Here is a 15,565-nt window from a genome sequence, read left to right on the forward strand (position 1 = left end):
ACTCAGAAGAACATGCAACTACAATAGTATCACAAGGAGCTAGATTTCAACAAGACAATCTTCAAAGAGTTAAACAGAAATATCTATGTTCACATACAACAAGCACAAAATCAGAAAGTACATTAGAAGCTTCAAAGGAATTGAAAAAGAAATATCAATATACATGAGGATTTATTACAGCAAGAAGATCACATGAACAGAAGATCAGAAGTTCTGATAGAGTAACGCAGTGACATACAAAACACAATCAACAAAGAGTCACTTATGAACCAATGAAGAATCTACAGCTAATCATACAAATTGAATAAAATACAAAGCTTAGAATCAAATGGGAAGCCGTTAGAAACATCATCATAAGCAAAACGGTTACAACATTTAAAAGGAACAACTCTCAAGGTTGATTGAAGAAGCAAGCCACATGCAGCGCATTGGAAAGACAAAGCTTAACCAAAGAAACATGTCATCAACTGCAATCATCATGTTGAAGATAAGGTTATGCCAAGAACAACACTTGTCATTAAAGTTTCAATCTAGACAAAGCATTCAAGCAATAATCAAACAAATCTCAACGGCTATATTCCAATGGTAACTCATCAAGCTATATATATAGATCAAATTTCAAACTTGAGAGTGTGCCCATTCGTACACCAAAATTCATTGAATATGCCTCCAAAGTGTGAACCCATGATTCAACTACAGAGTGCAGAAAAAGAGAAATCTTGAGAGAAAATCTGTAGAGAGAAGCTGAGCATGAAAGTATAAATGAAGAAATGTGAAATCATGCATCAGAAGTTACACAAGAGGCAACACATACTCTGTATGTGATGAAATAATCCATAGTGTTGTTATACGCTAACCATAAGCCTAAGTGAAGAAATCATAGAAGAATTGAAGAAGAAATCTCTACTGTTTAGCAGTATTCTCCACTGGAGTTATCAGAAGTTCACCAACACTTGATCAACTTATACATTGTTCACATTGAATGACTTGAGAAACTAAATACACTGAGTTGTTGCTCGAAGAAGTGTTTCATGTCTTCTTATGATCATTAAATGCATTATCAGCTGTAACAAGCTTCAAGATCAGTATTCAAGAAGAAGACAAGCATATGAAGAAGCAATTCACTAGAGCTGCTGCTCTAAATCTGCTTTCAGAAGATCATTTGAAGAAGCAACTCAAAATAAGAGTTAATGCTCTGAATCTGCTTGAAGAAGAAATGAAGATCAAATCAAAAGCAATCAATAATAGAGTTTGAAAATTCTAGTAATACACGCTCGATGTCAAACTGAATGTTATGACATCCACTATTACGCAGCACAGACAATAATAACAAACATCATAAAACAGTAAGGAACACAGAGAATTGTTTACCCAGTTCGGTTCAAACAACCTACTCTGGGGGCTTCCAAGCCAGGGATGAAGTCCACTATTAGCAGTATCAATTCAGAGCTAAACTCCCAGTTTACAAATCCTCACTTAATCACTATCCAATGACCCTTCTACCTAGGTTCTACCTAGATATGGAATATCTCCATTCCACTCCCCCTCAATCACAGCAGTGATAACACATACACAATAAACAGATTACAGATAGAAGACACACTTCAAAAACACACCTTGATCTGCTTAAAAGCTTTAATCAAGAGACACACACTCGTGCTTAAAAGCTTAGAGTGACACAACTAAAACACAAACTAATTCCAACGCAATCATCAAAGATAATAGCGTGGATCACAAGAGATAGTTACATAACATCCGTTCTTCACAATACACAATCTTCTGTCTGCGTTCCAAATTAGGATTGCAGTTCTTTTTATATGCAGTCTTGGGCCTTGGGCTTTTTTAGAAACACATTAGGGTTAACAAAGTTAACCTAATTCACACGCCAACTGTCTGTTACACAATGTGCTGTCAGTAGGATCTTCTGAACGAAATTTGCAGCACTCAATAAAAATTTTCCTAAACATATAAAAGTGATAAATCAGGAAACACAATTAATAAAAACTAACAGCTCCTGCTGTCACACATGGATGTCATGACATCGATCATGACATTCATTACAAAACCTGTATTAGCTCCACACATATATGCAACTTGCATATTCACAATCAACCAGGTATGTTTTACCAATAATGCAGCCAACATGCAAAACACCTTCAATCTCCCCCTTTGGCAAATTTTTGGCTAAAACATCCTGTCACACCATACCAGAGAAACACTTGCAGCGGATAACCAAAACACAAGCTAATACAAACAAACAACATACATCACCAGTATGTACACAGTGCTCAGACAAAAATAGATAGTTCACAAGAGTCGCACAAGCACAAGCACAAGCACAAGCACAAACAGATCAACACAAAGATAAGCAAATAGAATTGTTGATCACACACAACCACCCTTCTTGTTGTTCTAGGGTGACACATAATACTTATCCCCCTATTTGGCCACAAATGTTGCCAAAGCCAAAAGAAGTCTCTTCTCCTCCTGTATTTTTGTTTTTTTTGCTTTTGTTTGTTGTTGTTTTACTCTATGGTTCTTCAAGGATGCATAGTCCCAACCTGCTTCGCAAGTTCTCAAACTGTGTAGAATCAAGAGCTTTTGTGAAGATGTCAGCTAGCTGAAGTTCAGTGTTTATGTGCTCTAGGCAAATTACCTTGTCTTCGACAAGCTCTCTTATAAAATGGTGTCTGATATCAATATGTTTGGTTCTACTATGCTAAATTGGATTTTTGGAGATATTGATAGCACTGAGATTGTCACAATATAAAGTCATGACATCCTGAGGAACATTGTACTCAGTCAACATTTGTTTCATCCATACCAATTGGGAACAACTGCTACCAGCTGGTATGTACTCTACTTCAGGTGTAGATAAGGAGACACAATTTTGTTTCTGGCTGATTCACGATATAAGGTTGCTACCTAGAAAGAAACATCCTCCATATGTGCTTTTTCTGTCATCAGCACTTCCAGCCCAGTCAGCATCACAGTATCCAGTCAAGACAGGGTTACTTCCATTGGTGTACAGTATGCCATAGCCTGAAGTCCCATTTAAATATTTAAGAATTCTCTTGACTTGATTTAAGTGACTTGCCTTTGGCTCTGCTTGATATCTGGCACACACTCCAACTGCAAATGTAATATCTAGTCTGCTGGCTGTCAGATGTAACAGGCTACCAATCATGCTTCTGTACAGACTCTGGTCAACACTTATGCCTCCTTCGTCTTTAGATAGTTTTTGATGAGTTGGTGCAGGAGTTCTTTTGTGACTCGCATTGTCCATACCAAATTTCTTTACTATATTCTTGGCATATTTGCTTTGAGACATGAATGTGGAGTCTTCCATTTGCTTGATTTGAAGACCAAGAAAGTAAGTCAGTTCCCCAACCATACTCATTTCAAATTCAGTCTGCATTTGACCAACAAAATGTTTTACCATTGTATCTGACATTCCTCCAAACACCATGTCATCGACATATATCTGAGCAATCATGATTCTTCCATCTGTGTTTTTGACAAAGAGGGTTTTGTCTATTCCGCCTTTCTTATATCCATTTGTGGTCAGAAACTCAGTTAATCTTTCATACCAAGCTCTTGGATCTTGTTTCAACCCATAGAGAGCTTTTCTCAGTTTGTATACATGATCTGGAAAGTTTGGATTAGCAAACCCTTTAAGTTGTTCTACATAAACTTCTTCGTTCAGATATCCATTTAGAAATGCACTTTTTACATCCATCTGATAAAGTTTGAACTTTAGAATGCAAGCTACTCCTAGTAGAAGTCTGATTGACTCAATTCTTGCTACAGGAGAAAAAGTCTCATCAAAGTCTACTCCCTCCACTTGAGTGTATCCTTGAGCCACTAACCTGGCCTTGTTTCTTGTTATGACTCCTTGTTCATCTGTCTTGTTCTTGTATATCCATTTGGTACCTATGATATTTGTCCCTTCTGGTCTGGGTACCAGTTCCCATACTTCGTTTCTTTTGAACTGTGCAAGTTCCTCTTGCATGGCATTGATCCAAAACTCATCTGTCAGGGCTTCCTTCATACTTTTTGGTTCAACTTTGGACACAAAGCAGGAATTAGCTATAGTTCCTTTTGACCTGGTCATTATTCCACTGTTGAGATCTCCTATGATCAGTTCCTTGGGGTGATCTTTCTGAATTCTAATAGATGGATCTTTGTTGATTGGCTCAGGTTCTGGTTCTGAAGGAGTTTCATTGCCTACTTCAGGTTGGTTTGTCTGTTCAGCCTGAATTTCAATGAATGTCTCAACATTCTCTGTGACATCGAATTCTCCATGTTGATCATTAATGACCACATTGATGGATTCCATCATCACTTGTGTTCTGATGTTGAACACTCTATAAGCCCTGCTGTTTGTTGAATATCCCAATAATATGCCTTCATCACTTTTGGAGTCCATTTTTCTCCTTTGGTCTCGATCTGTTAGGATATAGCACTTGCTTCCAAAAACATGAAAGTACTTGAAACTTGGTTTCTTTCCTCTCTAGAGTTCATACAGAGTTGAGGAGGTTCCTTTTCTCAACGTAACTTTGTTATGGACATAGCAGGCCGAGTTCATAGCCTCAGCCCAAAAATACATGGGAAGTTTCTTAGCAGGAATCATTGCTCTGGCTGATTCTTGTATAGTCCTGTTTTTCCTTTCTACTACTCCGTTTTGTTGGGGTGTAATAGGGGAGGAGAACTCATGACTAATTCCTTTAGTTGAGCAGAATTCAGCAAATCTAGCATTCTCAAATTCTTTTCCATGATCGCTTCTGATTCTGATGACAGTGTTTTCCTTTTCTCTTTGGAGTCTGGTGCAGAGCTCTTTAAAGACATCAAATACGTCAGATTTTTCTCTAATGAAGCTTATCCATGTGTATCTGGAAAAATCATCAACTACTACATAAGCATACCTTTTTCCTCCAAGACTTTCCACTTGCATTGGTCCCATTAGATCCATATGCAATAGTTCCAGAGTTTTAGAGGTGGTGAGTTGACTGACCCTTGGGTGAGAGGTCCTGGTTTGCTTTCCAACCTGAAATTCTCCACAAACTTTGCCTTCATCAATCTGTAGCTTAGGTATTCCTCTCACAGCTTCTTTGTTTATGATCTTTTTCATTTCTCTCAAATGCAGATGTCCCAGTTTTTGATGCCAGAGTCTAACTTCTTTTTCCTCTTTTGCCATGGTACATATTGATGAATGACTTGCTATTTTGGGTTCCCATAAGTAGCAGTTGTCTTTGTATCTTACTCCCTTCATGACCTCTACATCTTCTTCATTAGTGACCACACATTCATCTTTGGTAAATCTGACTTTTAGGCCTTGGTCACATAGCTGACTGATGCTGATCAAGTTTGCAGCTAGACCATTGACTAGTAGAACACTGTCTAGTTTTCCTACCCCTTTAATCTCTCCCCTGGCTCCATCACCAAAGGTTACATAGCTGGTGGAATGTGGCTTGATTTCTTCCAACAAGTTTTTCATTCCTGTCATGTGTTTTGAACATCCACTGTCAAAGTACCAGTCTCCTTTGGTTGACACCCTCAAGGAGGTATGAGAAATTAAAGCAGAACATTTAGCAACCCATCATTGTTTCGCGAGAATGTTGTGCTGGTTGAGATTGCTTGTATATTTTTGCCACGGGTACCCAATCAGTTCATAGCAAAATCATTTCAGGTGTCCAACTTGTTAGAACAAGATTTGTTCTGATCAATATTCTTAGTTTTGATGATAACAATTTATATGAATTTTGTATGAGATAATGTGGTACTCTAATACTATGCAATTTCCATTTCAGGAATTATATAAAGAGTATGCACAAAATCAGCGCAAGAAGCACTAACTCAGAAGGTTCAGCATGCAACATCAGAACATGGTCTGGCAAGACATCAGAAGATGGTCATGCAGAATCAGAACATGGTCTATGGAAGCATCAGAAGAACTTGAGATCAGAAGCAGAAGCACTGAAGTTCTCATGGTATCATGCTAAGAAGCACTTCAAGGTCAGAAGACAAGAAGATGCTCTGCACCAAGCTGTTTGACTCTGATGATATTCAAACGTTGTTTACACAAACATCAGATCAGAAGCAAGTACAAGATGGCAGGCTACGCTGACTGACAAAAGGAACGTTAGAAGCTATTAAAGGCAACGTCAGTAGACACAGCGAAAGCAAGGCTCGAGGTAGTTGACAAAAGAGTGAAACATTAAATGGAATGCTATACGGATTATGCAAAGCATTAAATGCTCCCAACGGTCATCTTCTCAAACGCCTATATATTGAAGTTCTGATGAGAAGCTGAATACAACACTTGCGCAAATATACAGAAACGCTGTCAAATTCAAAAAGCTCTCAAACTTCATCTTCAACCTCACTACATTGTTGTTGTAATATATTAGTGAGATTAAGCTTAAACTTAAGAGAAAATCACAGTTGTGATAATAGCTTTTTAAAAAGCATTGTAACTCTTAAAAGAATTTGTTTACATTAATTTGTAAGAACTAGAGTGATTAGGTTGTTGATCAGAATACTCTAGAAAGTCTTATAGGGTATCTAAGCAGTTTGTTCCTAGAGTGATCAGGTTGTGATCAGTATACTCTAGAAGACTTAGAAGTTGTCTAAGTGGAAAACCATTGTAATCTTGTGTGATTAGTGGATTAAATCCTCAGGTGAGGTAAATCACTCTGTCGCACGCTCGCGAAAAATGAACAGAGTCGCCACCAATATATTTATCCCATAAGGGAAAGGAATATCAGAAAACCTAACAAAGGGTAAGAGCAGGGTCTTGCGACCAGAGAATCAAGGTACGGGAGTCGGTTACGCAAGGGGAAGGTATTAGCACCCCTCGCGCCCATCGTACTCGATGGTATCCACCTATGTTTGTTTCTATCTAAAGGGTGTCTAATGTCTAAAACCTAAATGCGAAATGAATGCAAAATGTAGGGAAAATAAAGAATTGTACTCGCACGGGCCCTACCCCGCTGCCTACGTATCCTTTTCAGGAATCAGAGTTACCGTAGCTCGGCTCACGATTTTCTGTTTGTTTTTGTGTTTTTTAGTTGGGCGGAGTTAACGCTCGCGCTCTTGCATAAGGGGACAGCCTAGGATGCAATGGAGCGGAGATAACAATGCCCTTAGAAAGAAGAAAAGAGAGATTGGTTTGTGTCTTTTAGGGTAATTCCATGATGACGAAAACCCACTACAAGGCTTCGCATCACTTCCTTACTTTGTTTTAAATCTGAACATTTATTAAGTGTTTTAAGTGTTTTTGGTTGGTGTTTTTTAAAGGGAATTTATTTTGTGACTTAGATCATACCAAAAAGAGTTTTGTTTTGCATATTTAGAGAACCCACATCGAGGCCTACGCCACAATCGTTTCTCTAAATAACGGTTAAGAAATACATCGAGGCTTCACACCTCAATCATTTCTTCTCCGCTAAGTAAAGGAAATACAAAAAGGAGTTCTTTTGTGAATATTTAGAGAATGCACATCGAGGCCTACGCCACAATCGTTTCTCTAAACAACGGTTAAGAAATACATCGAGGCTTCACACCTCAATCATTTCTTCTCCGCTAAGTAGGAAAGAACATACATCGGGGCCTACACCCCAATCATTTCTTTCCTACTATGAAATATAGTAACGGTATGATCTTCATCGATATTTATTAAGTATTTTAAAAGTTGAAAAGAAAAAGGAGATGAGAAGGGAACTATTTCTAAATTCTAGTCTAAGTTGTCTATACAAGGGAAACAAAATGAAAAAATATACAATTTATTAAAAGAAACTATACATGGAATGTGTAAAGGAAAATCAATATGCGACAAATAAAATTGAGAACTATAGCAAACAAATGATACTCACAAGCACACATACATCCATTAATTCTATACAAAAAATCGAGACTAAAAATTAATTCATAAGTCTATTAGAGGATTATTTACAAAGAAGTATTAATCAAAGGGAATTCAAATATATTGTGAAGAAAAAGATTTATTAAGAGGACCAAAACAATTAGGAAAAATAACAAAAATCGTGACTATTATTTACACATTCTAAAATACCTAAAATCATTTCTTATACATTTTTTTTTATTTGAGTTAAAAGGATTGTATGAGACAAAAGTTAATAGAAAACTAAAATTAAAATCTAAACTACAATGGGGTGCGTCAGCATTATTCAAATGAACTAAAATCAGTTATGAGCAAAACAGGGCCTAAAACAGGAGGGTGCGGATGGCAGAGGCGCCCAGGCCCATAATCAGGAACGTGTGGTGTGTTAGCAGCGGAGGGGTGAGGTTCACAAACGTTATAGGCCCAGCACAAGCGAGGCCCAACGCTCCCACTATCTACTATATTTCATTTTTATTCCATTTATTGATTTATCATGCTGATGTTGTATGGTCTACATAAAATATGTAACGAATGCTGCAGCGTAAAAAATCAATTGGTCAACTAATTACTTAACTCACTAAATGACAAAACTAAAACAACAACCAATCACAAGCTTGCATGTCGTCATCTCATCACATGAATAAGACAAAATAGCAGTAAATGGAAACATGAACCAATATTACTTAGCCACGTGTGCCAGCCATGCAAGAAAACAAAAAGAAAAACTCAGACGCCGGAGCAAAGCTCCGGTCGTCTTCTCCGGTGGGACTGGCGGCGGGGGTACCTCAAACTTTCCAGAAGTGACAAAAGCCAGCACTTTCTTACTCGAATTTTCACACCGAATCCAAATATGCAATTAGTTTTCTCTGAATCTCGCTCTAACACGCTAACCGAACGTGATCTAAGAGACCTAACTCTATGAATCTTCACCAAAACACAGGTAAATGGCATCAAAACAATCACTACGGCACATAGAAACCAGATATGCAATCCAAACACTCATATAAACATCATCTCGTTCGCAATCAGATACGACATTCATACGCAAGATTCAAACGGTGAAACATCAATATTTATTGCGTGGCCGAAGAAGAATTTCAAAGATCAAGGAGAAGCATCATAACTGCAACACTATATCCATGAACTAACACACATGATCTAAGATGCAAAAGAGGTTTGGAAGATTCTAACCTGAGGAACTTTGGACTTAAAGTTATGCAGAGAACTCCATGTGCAGTGATCTAGCGCCTAAGATCTTGGAGATGGCAATGACAATGCGAGAAGTCTTGGAGGAGAAGAGATCTCTAAGGAATGAACTCAGGGATCCGTGTCGTTCTTGGAGCTAAGGTGCAGATGAGGATTTGTTGTTGTTGCTCGCGGAGGGATGATGAGACTGATGGCGGAATGATGAAGATGATGATGTGGTTGCCAGGTGGTGATGAGGATGATGGTTGTTATGGTGGAGATCGTAGAAGATTGAAGGGGAGAGGGAGTTAGTTAGGGTGGTTGTTAAAACGGTTATGGTGGTGGTGAGAGATAGAAGAGAATGAAGAGTTTTGGAGAGTGAGGAGAGAATCTGAAAAAATGAGTGAGAATGATGATATCTCATTTGCGAAAAGCTTTGTGTTTATATATGAGTGAACATAACATAGGGAGTGTATGGGAGCTTATGGTATGGAATTTGTAGCTTAACATTTCCCCATAACTCAATGACCAAGGGTAGGTATGCAAGGTAAGTCTTCAGGGGCTTTTTCACGTGTAATCATGGACTGCATGGCATAGAGGGTAATGAGTAATAGCTTATATGCTGCAGCTATAAAGTCGTGCCCAAGCCTCACTCCGTGTGCCTATATCTTCCTCCATAGGACACCATTCATTTCAAACTCAAAAGCAACATGAAGAGGGCATATGATTGATGAGTTTTGATGTTTGAGAGTTGTAAAGATGAGGTCTGGAACTTGCTCGAAAATGCACCCAAACATCACTTGGCATGGCTGATCCTATCTTGCACGCAGACTCAGGCTTTGGCTTAGATTCATTGCAGGGATACGACTTGGTCAGGTCATGACTTTAGGCTTTCGTATTTTGATCCACACACATTCAATGATTCCCATCCATGACTTGTTGGGAAGAGCATATGGCAAGGAGCAATCTGATATCAAGATGGATCCGAATGGATATTTGTAGAGTCCTAAAACTGGCTTCGAATTTAGCGCGCCACGTGTTTGATGAAAGGTTCACGCATGACCAGGATTCATGCCCAGCCAGATGCATAACTTGGACCAGTGTGAACATGTGACTTTGGAGCTTTGTAAATGATTCATTCTTTGTCTAAATGGCTTGATTCTTGTTTCATTGTGTAGAGGACATGGCAAAGAATGGAAGAATACCAAGTTTAAACTCATAACATTTTTGTAGAGCTCAATAGCTAGCTTGACATTTGGCATACCAAGTGTTTGGTAAAATGCTTGGGCATGACTTGGCTCACGACCTGAATTGTGCCTAGATCAAATGAATTTTCAGCAACTTCATGCTTCAATACTTCTCTAACCAAGCTTCAAATGAAAAAGTAGCCAACTACAAAGTTGTTCTCCACCATGAGAGGAACAACTTTGATGTTGGAAGTTTCTCCAAAAAATGCCATTTGCCACGTGTAATTATGCTGTGAAGTTGACTGATCATCACACTTGAAATGAACCAAAATTTTTCTAAGTATGAAAACCTTCCATTTTTGTCGTTTTTTCCATTTTTGGCAATTTTTGTCGAACTCTCGATTTTATCCGTCCTTTGACTTTTCTTGACCGATTTTCCATCAAAAGTCAATATTTGAGTGATTGACCTGATTTTGACCCAAAAGTCAACTGTTCTGATTTTTTCCCGATTTCAATGAAATTCCCGATTAATCTGCTTCTGACCAATGGAAATCAACTGAACACTTCCACACAAGCATCATGCCACTTCTCCTCACAAAACCAGCTCTTGATCAATGTATTTGACCAAAAAGTCAACTGCGTTGACTTTGGTCAGGAAACCCTAATTCGGGATGACCAGATGAACAACAAGCTTGTATCCTCTAACCAATGCCTTGAGTTGAGAATGAGAAAACCATGATTTCAAAATATCTTGGACAAGATGATGACACCCCATATTAGGCTTCAAGTCTCTTCTTCTGATCAAGGACCAATGATATGGATGCATGCAATGGTATGACCTAAATGGATGTATGTTTATTGAGTTGCAAGCCAGATAAATAAGGGTAGGACAAATTTGGGGGTATGACAGCTGCCCCTATTTAATCGTCTTAAACCTGAAGGTGAGATTGGCGCTAGCCTTTCGAACATTCGAGGTAGAAGAAGATTAAATATCAAGACCTGAAATTTGTCCTGAAAAGATGGTATGAGTGTTATTCCTCTTTTTGTTTTGATATCTGCTGGGGAAAGAGAATTTTTTTGTTTTTCTGGTGGAAGAATTTACAGTGAGTAATGGTTGAATTGTGATAGCTTGTAACGTGGTAACGGTGCCAATACAGGGTTTTCAAAGAGAATGGTTATATGAAACTGACTGAAAGGATAAGATCTCGTGCGATCTATGACTCAACAACGACTCGACATCAGGAGAGGATCTCGCACGATCTTCAGGACAGAAAGGAAATAGACCTCTTGTGATCTACGACTCAACATCGACTCGACATCAGGAGAGGATCTCGTACGATCTTCAGGACAGAAAGGAAATAGACCTCTTGCGATCTACGACTCAACATCGACTCGACATCAGGAGAGGATCTCGTACGATCTTCAGGACAGAAAGGAAATAGACCTCTTGCGATCTACGACTCAACATCGACTCGACATTAGGAGAGGATCTCGTACGATCTTCAAGACAGAAAGGAAATAGACCTCTTGCGATCTACGACTCAACATCGGGGTTTGGTTTTGAAATGGTTTGCCAAGTCGAAAATTGGGCTTTGAAATGGTTTGCCAGGTTAGGAGTGGGCTTTAAAAGGGTTTGCCAGGTTGGAACTGGGCTTTAAAAGGGTTTGCCAGGTTGGAACTGGGCTTTAAATGGGTTTGCCAGGTTGGAACTGGGCTTTAAAAGGGTTTGCCAGGTTGGAACTGGGCTTTAAATGGGTTTGCCAGGTTGGAACTGGGCTTTAAAAGGGTTTGCCAGGTTGGAACTGGGCTTTAAAAGGGTTTGCCAGGTTGGAACTGGGCTTTAAAAGGGTTCGCAACACGGGGTTGGACTTGAAAAGTTTTCCCATACGGGGGAAGGGAGCAAGGAGACTAGTGACGACTAGACTCGATCAAAATACATAATCACGAAGATGTTGATGTTTGCGAAGCATAAGAATTACATTAATCCCTCAGGCCAAAGGCGGGGTGTAACTCTTCAAGAGTGGCAATCGTTCAAATTGCCACACACCAAGTATGGTTATTCAAACGATTGAAAAATGAGATGGGTTGAATGCCCACCCTCATTCGCACTCTAATTTGCACGCAGCACACGGGAAATAACCACGACAAGACTAGTGACGACTAGACTTGGCAAGAAGATGGAAGTAACCACTGGGAATTACGGAGATATTGACGTTTGCGAAGCATAAGAATTACATTAATCCCTCAGGCCAAAAGGCGGGGTGTAACTCTTCAAGAGCGGCAATCGTTCGAAGTGCCACACACCAAGTATGATTATTCAAACGGTTGAAAAATGAGATGGGTTGAATGCCCACCCTCATTCACGCTCTATTCTGCACGCAGCACACGGGAAATAACCTCGGAGACAACGATTCTGACGAAGAAAGACATTGCATCCGATCCTCGTTGGAGAGAGAAAATGAGACTTCTTTTGGGGATTAAGGATACCAGGTATCGGCACCGTGGCATAAGGAGATTTGTAATGTAGTAGCAGATATCAATTGGAGTTTGTAAGGACACCTTTTTATGTGGGGACTTGATTGAGTGTTGATTTGTATTATCTGGCTTATGCTTTGTATGCATGTTTGAATTTTTCTATGGCGTAATGCTCCATTTTGATGGATATGCTACGCTTTTGAGGATGCAATGTTATATGCGATGAGTACTATATGCAGAGTGCCAAATAAAGGCCTTGGTGAGGTAGATACCAGGGAGAATCCCCTTAGTGTTAAGGACCATGTGGAGGTGCCAATAGATATTGGACTTTGATTTGTAAGATGCACTTTTCCTTGACTTGAAGAATGATTTCTGACTTCTCACCATGTGCCACTGCTTGGAGGATTTTCAGCTTAAGGAGATTCCCTTGATTCACCATGTTGGGGATGAGAAATCCAGATAAGGAGCCTTGATTAGGGGAGTAGGACAACTCCTAGGAGAAATAAACTCCTATGCTTGAGGAATGTAACAAACTCTCGGGAGAAATAAACTCCATGCTTGGGGAGGGACCAAGATTCTAGGAGAAATAAACTCCTATGGTCATGGAGCGACACTAAACTCAGAAGATCGTGCCCCAAGTTTCATGACCCATGAAGGAATTTGCACTAAAGAAACCTCGGAGAGATTTGTCGAATCTCGACGTAACTGCCCCAGATTGGTCGAACTCAAGAGATATCCCTCGACATGATTGCCCCTAGATTGATCAAAGCTCGAAGAGATTTATCGACGTGACTACCTCAGATTGATGGAAGCTTGAACAGATTTATCGACGTGATTTCCCCAGATATGCTGAATTTGAGAGGTCAAACCTCGACTTTATTGCCCCTGATTAGGTACATCTTACTAGAATCCTCAAGCCTTCTTTGTTTTGAAGTCAAACAAACATGGAAACAACTTTACCACGCTCAACGGAGTCTTCAACTCTTCCCCTCAAGGTAATCAAGGAAAGCATTAAATGTTCATGTCCAACGGGGTTCTTTGGATAACTTGCCTCTTGATGGTCAACATTTGAGATGATTAGCTTTTCCTCCTCGGAGTTCTCAAGTCTCTTGTACTTCGATATGATCAAGTTGCTCGTTGATTCTCATCCTTGAAAATTTTCTTGATGTTAAGCACATATTTTGTATGCAAAAGAATGTTAATTCTAAGAATGATAATTCTAATGCAAAACCTATGTTAGTCTTGAAGTTGTAAAACTTTTTATGAAATGAGGTTGCGACACAACCTCGATTTTTGCATATGGAAGATAAAGCAAGCATACGATACCAACATGGATATGAGTCTCGCTTCATTGGGAGTCAGTTAAACGCTATCTCATCGGAGTGCGCTTTCAAAATAAACCCTACTTCAATTAGGACTTTTAAGGGTTGTAATTTGGCCAAGTTCACGGTTTTAGAAACAAAGGATTTTTAGGCTCAAAATTATTTGGCACCCACCCCCTTCATGATGTTCTCCATTCCTAGGTTCAATTAACTCGACATGAGTGTTCATTCCTCACAAGGAATTTTGAGACGGTTGAAGAATCAATGAGCTTCTTTGGACATGGCGGTCATTTCATCTTTCACTTTTGGTGTCTGATCACACGACTTTGTTCTTTTGATGTTTTTCGCTTCTTTGCTTTTCTCTTTTTTGTTTCCCTAACTTTTGCCTGGACAAATTCTTTTGTAAATTTTTGAAGTCCAGCGGGATGCCCTAACTTTTGCCTAAGTCACTTATTTTCGTGTTGTTGACTTAGCGGGCTCTCTTTTTTTTTTATTCTCTTTTTTTGAACCAGTCGTGTGATATCGCGTTGCTCTCGATTTGTTTGAAATATTGTGACTGCCTCATTCTCTGATTGATGAGGGATAACCATTGTGGCATCGTCCTCTTTTGACCTCTTGATGGAATAAGGATAACCATGTGGTTTTGAAATTCCTCAACCTTTTGAAGGATAACCATTGTTGTATCCTTATGTGCACCTTTTGGTGAGTTTTGAACACTCGATCAAGTTAAATGAACACTACCCTGCCCCAAGGTTAAAATAAGGGTTTTTTATGATTAGAAAAGAAACTCCTACTTCAAGGCTCAAAGGGGTTGACGAGGGTCTATCTCCCTTATATCTCCGGTGTTTGAGGATTTGAAACAATGCCTGTACATCCTCAGTAGGGTTTTATTCAAAAACACACGATTAGAGATTTTGCATTTTTATTTTCATCATTCTCCCTCCGCTCTTTGCCTAAGCAAGCGATTAGTACAGTTGGTATCGTAATGCCAAAAACATTTTATGAGTGAAAACGAATGGGTTTCTTCAAGACAAACATAAACAATGTATTTTATTTTCATTCAGAAATTAACAAGTTTTTACATGCTAACAATGCTTAAACAAACAAAGGGAAAATTACAAATGAGAATGTCATAAAGAAACTAAATGAGCGTCATTGTTGAGGAGACTTGTCTCCGTCTGGACTTATTGAGCTTGAATACTTTCTGCAGTTCCTTCCAAACACTTCAGATTACTTCAAAAGAACACTCCAACAAAGTCACCCAAGAGTTGTAAACTTTTGCCGTACTTTAGGGATTCGAGCAATGCGAGTGATGCAATGCTCAAGATAAGAGTACGTCTTGCTTATCCCTCGTGCGGGAGCCCCAAGTATAGATGTTGAAGAAGTATTCGCCCTCATAAATGGAAAGAATCTGGTATGGTCATCGAACTCAAGAGAGCTACTTGTGGTGAAGAAGACCCAAAACACGAATCTTAACCAATTGAAATTCTGAC

This window comes from Vicia villosa, linkage group LG7 (genome assembly GCF_029867415.1).
Source record: "Vicia villosa cultivar HV-30 ecotype Madison, WI linkage group LG7, Vvil1.0, whole genome shotgun sequence".
Taxonomy (NCBI): domain Eukaryota; kingdom Viridiplantae; phylum Streptophyta; class Magnoliopsida; order Fabales; family Fabaceae; genus Vicia; species Vicia villosa.